This window comes from Cajanus cajan, chromosome 1, assembly GCF_000230855.2.
Source record: "Cajanus cajan strain Asha chromosome 1, NIPB_CcT2T_4, whole genome shotgun sequence".
Classification (NCBI taxonomy): Eukaryota; Viridiplantae; Streptophyta; class Magnoliopsida; order Fabales; family Fabaceae; genus Cajanus; species Cajanus cajan.
In genome coordinates, this window is record NC_138517.1 from 69,782,399 (window position 1) to 69,792,173 (window position 9,775).

The following is a 9,775-nucleotide window of genomic DNA, read 5'->3' on the forward strand; positions in this document are numbered from 1 at the left end:
ACTAGCTTGCTCTCCAAGCTTCCTACTCCTATATTTTCGTTTTTCCTTCATTGTAAAACACTTTTGATGTAATTGAGATTGTATATTCTGAATAGAGTTCAGATTTATCTCTTCCAAAAGTCCCTAAACCTCTTTGAGTGCATCCAATTCTCTTATCCCTTCATAGAAGAGTGTGGTGAGAATTGAAGGGGCTTATCTCTACAACAAGGAGTGGCGCCTCTTGGGAGAGTTTCTCCACCAACCGTGGTGGTCATAAGGCCTCCTCCTCCATAGGAGACCTTAATCAAGCATAGGAAGAATCAAGGAGTTCAAGATCTAGGGAGGAGCTTGAAGGAAACTCAACATCAATCCGGGTCTCCAACAAGTTTTCCATCATTTGGTATCAAGAGCTAGGTCTCCTTGGTAAATTTGTTCCTATGCTTTTTGTCTTGTGTTTGCTCGTCCAATATCATCTTGTTATGTGTCTTTGCTGTTCCTCCATGTATTTCCTTTTTGAGTCTTGTGTTTGTGTGCCTTGAGTGGTTCTTGTGTCACAACCATAAATCTATAGAACACACTCACTTTGTCTTGCTTTTCTTGATTCATTTTATAATTTCTTATGAATCAATCTTTGTATGTGCCTTTATGTATTCTTTGTATGTCTTTTTAATTGTTTTAGGACTGCTTATATCTTTCTTTGGACTCCTATAATATTTGGTCATAAAAAAATTCCTAAAAAGAAACAAGAATACAAGCTTTTTACATTTCTTAATCTACTAGTTTTGTCTTAGAGTCATGTGTAGTTCTTTTACTTGTCATTAAATCCTTGTTGTACCTTTTTCTTTCTGAATCTTATTGTGTTAACCTCTGTTCTTGATTGTGTCATTGCTGGTTGAACATTAAATAACTCTTAGTGTGCCCATAAAAAGATTCCAATGCATGTTATTAGACCTAACATGTTCTAGAGTCAATTTTTGTGATCTTCAATTGCTATTTGTTTCTTAGCAATTTGTGACCAGCAATTCCTTGTGTGTCTTGTGCTTGTTTTGACAAAAGAAAACAGAGGTAGAAGTGTATTGAAAACGAAAATTAAAGTGTACAAAAGAAGTTAACAAACTAGTACTAAAACTAGTAACATTTTGTGTTGAAATTTTTGACTAGTACACTTACACTTCTACTCTTCTTGTTCTTCTTTTCTCCACCACTTGGAAACCTCTTTATTAATTGTTGGCCTCTGTTTGAAGTGCTTACTCTCTGTATTGAAAGAAAAGAAAGAAAGAAAAGTGACAAAAAGAAAAGAAAAAGAAAAGAAAACAAAAGAGAAAACCTAGAAAAATTAAAGTGAAAACAAAGCAAATTTTGTAGCACTTGGCCTTGAATTTTTGTGTGAATTTTTGTGAGGTTTGCTTGCTGCCCAGTGGCTGGAAAAAGAATTTAAAACCATCAAAACATTGCACAAATTTTTGTTTTAATTTTTGTAATCCATTCTAGTGCCATTCTTAGGTTTAATCCTTTGTGTGCTAGCCTTTGAAAATTGCCTTTATTTGTTGCTTTGTGTCTTCTTGGCTCTCTTTGTTTTGTCACACTAATTCCTATTAGAGTATAGCCTTTTCTAAATTGTGCTTTTCAGTTTTCATTCATTGGCCTCTATTCTCTCTTGTTTGGTTGCTATTCCTTGTGAGACATAATTTTTCTTCAAGCCATCACACTTGGAAGGAAGGCTTAATTGAGACATATTGGATCATCTCAAAGGAGTTTATACTTGAAGGAGATTGAGGTAAACCCAACCTGAGTGAAACACCTTTGTATAGGCTAATTTGTTTGTTGTTTTGCAGCCAAGACTTGTTTTCATTTTAGGTCACAAATTAGAGACGGATTTGGAAACAAAACTAGTGACAGATTTGAAGCCATTAGTGACGGATTTGGCTAACTTGGTTAAGGCTTGGTGGAGACCAATTTGGGAAGCTTCCCCTTGACTTCAAGGCTGTTCCAAACCTGTCCTAGCTGCCCTTGGTGGAAAATTCTTCAAGAAGATTTTGTTTTGTTTAGTTTCCTTGTCTTGTAACTCATTAACCCTACCTTGGGTTAGTTTTGTTTAATTTTGCTATTGTATACAAACCTACATTTAGGAGTGGTTGTTTGGAACATTGTTTAAGTTCCACCACTTCCTAAATAGTTCTAAATAAAGTCTAATATACTCGGTTAGTACATGTGGAAGGGTCCCCAAAGGCTTTAAGTGCCATTTGGGCTTCCATTAGGACACGCCTAGCTTTATTGCTTTCATAATTCGTTTAGACTTGTGGAAGTGTCCCAAAAAGCTTCAAGTGCCACTTGGACTTCCACATTAGGACCCTACGACTAGTATATGCTTTACTTTCTTTCCTTTTACTTGTTTAGCTTCTAAGTTCGTTTAGAAGGCTTCCATTGCCTAATAGGGGTTTCGTGCACACACACACAACTACTTTGCTTACTTGTGTGAAAATTTGTTTTGTAAGAAAAGTATAAGGGGGTTTAGTAATTTCCACTTGAAAAGGCTTGGTTATTAAGTGGCTCCTTGTAGCTCACCTCCCTTGATAGTGCAACTTGTATACTTAGACCTCCAAAGTACTTAGTATTACACCAAAAAGAAAAACTCTTTGTGAAAATATTTATCACTCACTTTGCAAATTCTTTTAAGATTTGTGAAACCTTTTCTCTTGCAAAAATGAGTGATCATTCTCATAAGAGTAGTTTGCATGGTCATCATTCTTCTAAGAGTCATAAAAGCACTAAAGATGAGCTTAGAAAACTTAGGGAATATATTAGGAGAAAAGAAATAGAAAATGAAAAGAATAATGAGACAATAAGAAAGTTGTTGAATAAACTTGTGGTGAGGGGTAAGACTAGCAAACCCCATGCCAATGAAGGTCATGGGCCTTCTAGGCCCAAAAGACATGATGGTGAAGGGCCTTCTAGGTCCCATAGACATAAAAATGAGGAAACACCATGTGATGGTGATCTATTAATTTCCCAAAAGGTTATTAACCAACCAATTAAAAAAACAAGATCAATCACAAGGAGAGAACCTTTTTCATTCTAGATGCAAAATTTTCAAGAAAACATGTTCTCTCATTGTTGATAGTGGCTCTTGTAATAATTTTGTAAGTCAAAGGTTGGTTGATAAACTTCACTTAACTACTATAGCCCATCCTAAATCTTATCAACTTCAATGGCTTAATGAGGATGGACCTATAGAAGTTAAGGATCAAGTAAATGTGCCTTTTTCCATTGGAAAATACAAAGATGAAGTTTTATGTGATATCATTCCAATGAAAGCAAGCCACATTTTACTTGGGAGATCATGGCAACATGATAGAGAAGCCATTCATGATGGTGTCACCAATAAAATCCGCCTAGTCCATCTGGGCAAGAAACATACTTTGACTCCTCTTACACCTTCCCAAGTGTTGGAGGATCAAATATTCATGAAAAAGAAAATTGAGGAAGAAAAAAAAAAGGAAAAGGAAAAATTAGAAAAAGAAAACCTCCTAAGTCTTGAAAAGGAGGAAGAGAAGTTTATAGAGTTGGAAGGAAGTGTCCCCTCCAAGGAAGTTGTTCCTAGAAGTCAATTTTCAATAAATCATTCAATAAAACAATGTCTTCTAGCTGAACAACCTCTTTTCCTTCTTAATATTAAAAAGACACTACTCTTGGAAAAGAGTAAGGAGGATAGTGTCTCCTCCAAAAATCTTATGCAAAAGGAAAGTCACTTTTTAATTCAAAATGATTGCAAAAAGACTTTTCTTCTTCATAAAGATTTTAGCTCTTTTTCTACTACTGCCACAACCTTAGAGCTTAAGATCCACCACCTAAATATTTTTGAAAATAATGGATTTCAAGTTCTTAGTCTTGTGAAGAAGAAGTGGACTTCACCTAGTTCTACTTCTTATGCTACTACTTTGGTGGTGCCCAAAGTAGACAACCATTGTCTATTTAGGACTTCTCTTACTTTATTTGTTCTAATAAAGCACCCAACCTTTGGTTTATATTGTTTATTAGATACATCTCATGGTGTCTTATTTTCTACTTTTGATCTTAAGGGGAGTTCAAACTTCTTTGAACTTAATTTTACTACTTCCCTTCAAGACCAAATTAGATTCTATGACTTTTCTAAACTCTTTACACACTCTTCCATGATGTATCTAACATATAATATGATAAAGGGTTGTCTAGGTAGTTTCCTTATTATATTCACTTTGTTTTCTTATAGAAGCCTAGGTTACTACATAGGGTACTTTAGGCAAGATACCATAGTATGTAGGAGTACTTCACTAGTTTCTTATAGTTTTAGTACTTTAACATTTTTAGGATTTAGTTTTACACTTAGACTACACTATAGTGAGGATCCTATTCTTATGCTTAGAGAACCCATCCATCCAAGTCTAAGAACCCTTGGTAGGACTATAGAAGGGATTCCTCATAGGGTGCACTTTCCACATGTATTATATGCATATTTTATTACTAATGCTTTGCTTCTTATTTTTGTAGGTGATGCTATCCTTGTGGAAGGACCACGGGATTTGAGGACAAATCCTTTCGAAGGGGGATGGTATGATGGAAATCTAATCCCCAAGGATCCATTTGGAAGAGGTAAGACCAAGAAAGGTGAAGGATGATCCAAGAAGGCTCACCCATGAAGACCATTGGGCCTTTAATTAGGTCCATGGTTAGGAAGCTAGAGGAGACTTCTAAAGAGGAGGTGCTCAAAGACCTTTGCTCATCATGAGCATTGATTATAGTTCCTCTTATTAGTCTCTTAAGTTTCCATTGTACATACTTGTATAGTTGTTTTCTTGTACCTTGTATATAGTAGATACTTGTATAGGTGTATTTTTGCCTTTGTATTTGTGAGGCACTTTATTTCCTTTTTAGTAGCTATTGTATATTGTTTCTAGGGTAGGTTACTTGGACACTTGGACTCCATTTAACCTAACCTAGAAATACATTCTTTTCTTAGTTTTCTAGTAATAGCATTGGGAGTGGCATTAGCAAGCTAGAGAGTGCCATTAGCAAGCTAGAGAGTGTTACTAGCAATTTAGCCAAAAGGTGGTCCTATGCTAAAATTTACATATTGGGCTCATTTTACTCCTAATTTTTCATAGATTTGATTTAGCTAGGTTCCATTCACATTGGATGAACCTAACTAAACCAAATTAACAATTTCAAAACCGGTTGGAGTAAATTAATTCCAAAGAGCCACCCACCTAGATGTGTTCACACTTGTGTTCACACTTGTGTTCACACTTGGCCAAATTGCTTGGTTCTTCTCAAGCTTAGAAGCTTGAAGCACAAGCTTCTCCTTAGCTTGCTTACTAAGCAAGCTAAGTGAGTAGCTTGCTCTCCAAGCCTCTAGACCATGGATGGTTAGCTAGACCTTACCATGGTTCCTAGTGAACCATGGTTAAGACTAGCTTGCTCTCCAAGCTTCCTACTCCTATATTTTCGTTTTTCCTTCATTGTAAAACACTTTTGATGTAATTGAGATTGTATATTCTGAATAGAGTTCAGATTTATCTCTTCCAAAAGTCCCTAAACCTCTTTGAGTGCATCCAATTCTCTTATCCCTTCATAGAAGAGTGTGGTGAGAATTGAAGGGGCTTATTGTCGCCACCGGCCCAAACGGGCCTCGGCGGTCGCGAAGACGGTCGAGCTCGCTTTTATTTTAGTTTTGAAAATGTATTGGATTATTAGAACGACTTGTTCTCAAACTGAGACCTTGTCGATCTTATCCAATTTATTTATTAAAATGTCTCACCAATCCATATTAATCCCAAGCGGGACCCTCCATGGATTAGTGGTTTTCGCAAAAGGAGGGTTCGTGGAGTCGCCACCAATGTTTTACTCAAAACATTGGAAAAAGGGATAAGGCAATTGATTTTATAAATCAACTTTGGCCATTACAACCAGAGTTGGGTAAGGGAGTCGGTTACGCGTGGGGAAGGTGTTAGCACCCCACAGCGCCCCTTTCGGGTTCCCTATGACAGATTATTTCTGAAAATAATAGTATAAAATTACTAAATTACCCCTATTTATTCTAAGCAATTATAAATTAACTATCTACATGATGACAATTTAATATGCACACAGAAAGCAGTAAAAGGAAGGATTTAAGAAGAAACCTTTGAAGCGTGCTTTTATATATTTCGTAAAACTGGGAAGCTTTTTGGCGTTCCCTCGCTCTACAAGCTCGCTCGCTCCTTCCTAAAAACTTTTGACTACGGAAATCCGGAGGATTTCCCTTCGACTAGGTTCGAATCTCCAAGCTAAATGCTCGGAATTCCAGAACTTCGTCGGATCGACTCCCAGAGAGATTTCTAGGGCAGAACACTGCTCAAAAACCCCAGAATACTCAAGGAGGGAGTCAAAACTGAGTGTGAAAGTGTGTAATGACGTCCAATTGACGTCATATTTATAGGGAATAGGCGCAATACGGCCTACAGAAGCAATACGGCCGTATTGAAATTTTTGAACTTCAATACGGCCGTATTGAGTTCAATACGGCCGTATTGAAGTTCAGAAATTTCAATACGGCCGTATTGAGTTCAATACGGCTGTATTGAAGCTTCAATACGGCCGTATTGATTTCAGTACGGCCGTATTGAAGTTTCAGAAACTTCAATACGCCGTATTGAGTTCACTGCGGCCGTATTGAAGCTTCAATACGGCCGTATTAAGTTCAGTACGGCCGTATTGGGCTTCATTCCCTCCACTTCCTTATTTTGAGCTATTCTAAGACCTCTAGACCTACAGAGAACCCTCCTAGGGCCTTCCAGGAGTCCTTCTGGCTGATCTTCCTTCAGTCTTCGAGAGTCTTCAAGCTTTATTTCCGACCCGGACAATTTTAGGGGTCTACAGCTGCCCCCCCTTTACTTAGTCAAACGGTCTTTTGGTGTACCGGCTGACAAGTAAAGGAGTTGACCCAATTGTCCGGGTAATGTGCCAACCTTCTGACTTGTAGCGTCTTCCGGTGGAAAATTATTGAGTAGCCTCTCCAGGTTGTTGCATACCTCGGCGCTTCTGACAACCTCGGTAGCTAAGTTTAACACCAACGTGCCTCTGACGACGCTGATGGCTGAGTATTGTCTCTCCAGACCTTGAGTATTGTCTCTCCAGACCTTGAGTACTGTCTCTCCAGACCTTGAGTACTGTCTCTCCAGACCTTGAGTACCGTCTCTCCAGACTTTATTTGAGTGCTGTCTCTCCAGACTCTGTTTGAGTACAGTCTCTCCAGACCTTGTTTGAGTATTGTCTCTCCAGACCTCGTTTGAGTATTGTCTCTCCAGACCTTGTTTGAGTATTGTCTCTCCAGACCTTGTTTGAGTACTGTCTCTCCAGACTTCGTTTGAGTATCGTCTCTCCAGACTTTGTTTGAGTATCGTCTCTCCAGACTTTGTTTGAGTATCGTCTATCCAGACTTTGTTTGAGTATCGTCTCTCCAGACTTTGTTTGAGTACCGTCTCTCCAGACTTTGTTTGAGTATCGTCTCTCCAGACCTTGTTTGAGTACCGTCTCTCCAGACCTTGTTTGAGTACCGTCTCTCCAGACCTTGTTTGAGTACCGTCTCTCCAGACCTTGTTTGAGTACCGTCTCTCCAGACTTTGTTTGAGTTTCGTCTCTCCAGACTTGTGCATACCTCGGTGCTCTCGACAACTGGGTAGCTGAGTATTGCCTTTTAGGCTTTGAGATGATTTTGTCTCCACAGTCCACGATGCTGCTTCGACGGTTTTTGATTTTTGTGCCACTGAGGGCTGGATAACGCAGGGATCCGTCTAGGGGATGTGCAGTTACTCATAGGTTCTTGTGTCCCAACTTTCCATTGAGTAGTTGGCGCCCATTGAGGAATTTCTGTTTCCTTGGGGTGTAGACACGAAGATGCTCTTTCTGAGATGAGCAGTGCCTTATGATTGGCTGACGTCCTTTGGACGTTGGTGGAGTATCCCGGTTATCCTTATTCGGGTAACTCTTTTTAATTTTTGGATTTTGTTGCCTCTGTGTAGGCTGTTATCCGCCAGGGGATTTTGTCATTGGTTTGTGATTGGCCTCTTCTGTTAGGCAGATCATCTTGATGTTCAATGATAGGCTGAGAGCCGGATTCCACTTGGGGAATGATTATTGATCTTTTTATGATTTTTCCTTTTGAAGGAGTGCCTCTTATGTAGGCGACTGAGGAATTGGGGTTCAGTGTTCGGCTGAGTGCCGGATTCCGCTTGGGGAATATTTATTGATATTTTTTTGATTTTTCTCCTTTTGCAGGGATGCCTCTGAGTAGGCGATTGGGGAATGAGGGATCTTATGTATCCCAGAGTATTATTTAGGAAGCCTCTGCAGGCTTAGCCTCACTCAGCGCTTTGAGTCGGAGAGCTATCTTCCACTGAGGAAGTGTTAAGTCCTTTGACTTGTATATACTGTTTGGATGATCGCACTTCCATTGGGGATTGCGTCGATTTTGCTTTGATAGCTCTCGCTGGGGATTCGTTCCGTGAGCTTGAGTTGAGGTTTCTCTGGGGAGTATTATTTCTGCGAGCCTCTCCAGGCTCATTTATTCTGAGAGAGTATTATTTCTGCAAGCCTCTCCAGGCTTTAGTTATGATGAAAGAGTATTATTTCGGCGAGCCTCTCCAGGCTCAATTATTCTGAAGGAGTATTATTTCGGCAAGCCTCTCCAGGCTCAATTATTCTGCGGGAGTATTATTTAGGCAAGCCTCTCCAGGCTCAATTATTTTGCGGGAGTATTATTTCGGCAAGCCTCTCCAGGCTCAATTATTTTGAGAGAGTATTATTTCGGCAAGCCTCTCCAGGCTCAGTTATTTTGAGAGAGTATTATTTCGGCGAGCCTCTCCAGGCTCAATTATTCTGTACGAGTATTTTTTCGGCAAGCCTCTCCAGGCTCAGTTATTCTGTATGATTTGTTGGATTTTCTGTATTTTGCCCTTTTTTCGATTTTGGCTTTTTCTGTGTTTTTGCCTTTTTTGTTGAGTTCGGCTTTTTCTGTATTTTTGTTGATTTCTGTATTTTTGCCTTTTTTGTTGGTTTTGGCTTTTTCTGTATAGAAATGTCTCAGTTATTCTGAGAGAGTATTATTTCGGCGAGCCTCTCCAGGCTCAAATATTCTGAGAGAGTATTATTTCGGCGAGCCTCTCCAGGCTCAGTTATTTTGAGAGAGTATTATTTCGGCGAGCCTCTCCAGGCTCAGTTATTCTGAGAGTATTCTTTCGGCAAGCCTCTCCAGGCTCAGTTATTCTGAGAGTATTCTTTCGGCAAGCCTCTCCAGGCTCAGTTATTCTGTATGACGCTGTTGATTTTCTGAATCTTTGCATTTTGTTTGTTGCTGTCATACACAAGCAATTTTCTATTTTTCTATTTTATGCGGTTGCCTCATGATAAGGTCTTTGAATGTGCAACTAATGTGTGTGTGATGCACAAATGCAATACAATTTTTTTTTTTATTTTTGTTCATTTATTTAGAAAAGTGAGTGGCTCTCCCTATCCTCTTCTTCTTGGAGGACTTTCTGTCATTGACGCGAGGGAGTATTTTTGTGAGCCTTTATGCAGGAGATTATGGATTTTATAGGAACCCCTCCAATTTTCTTTATTTGACCGATTATTAAAAGAGTTTCGTACAATTTTTGAAACATCAATTTAGAGGCATAATCACATGGTCAAGAGAGAAAAGAAACAAATGGATATTTTATTTGATATTCACAAGTGTTTTTTTTACAGAAAGATATACAGAAGGAAATTTCTGAAGAATGGCTGG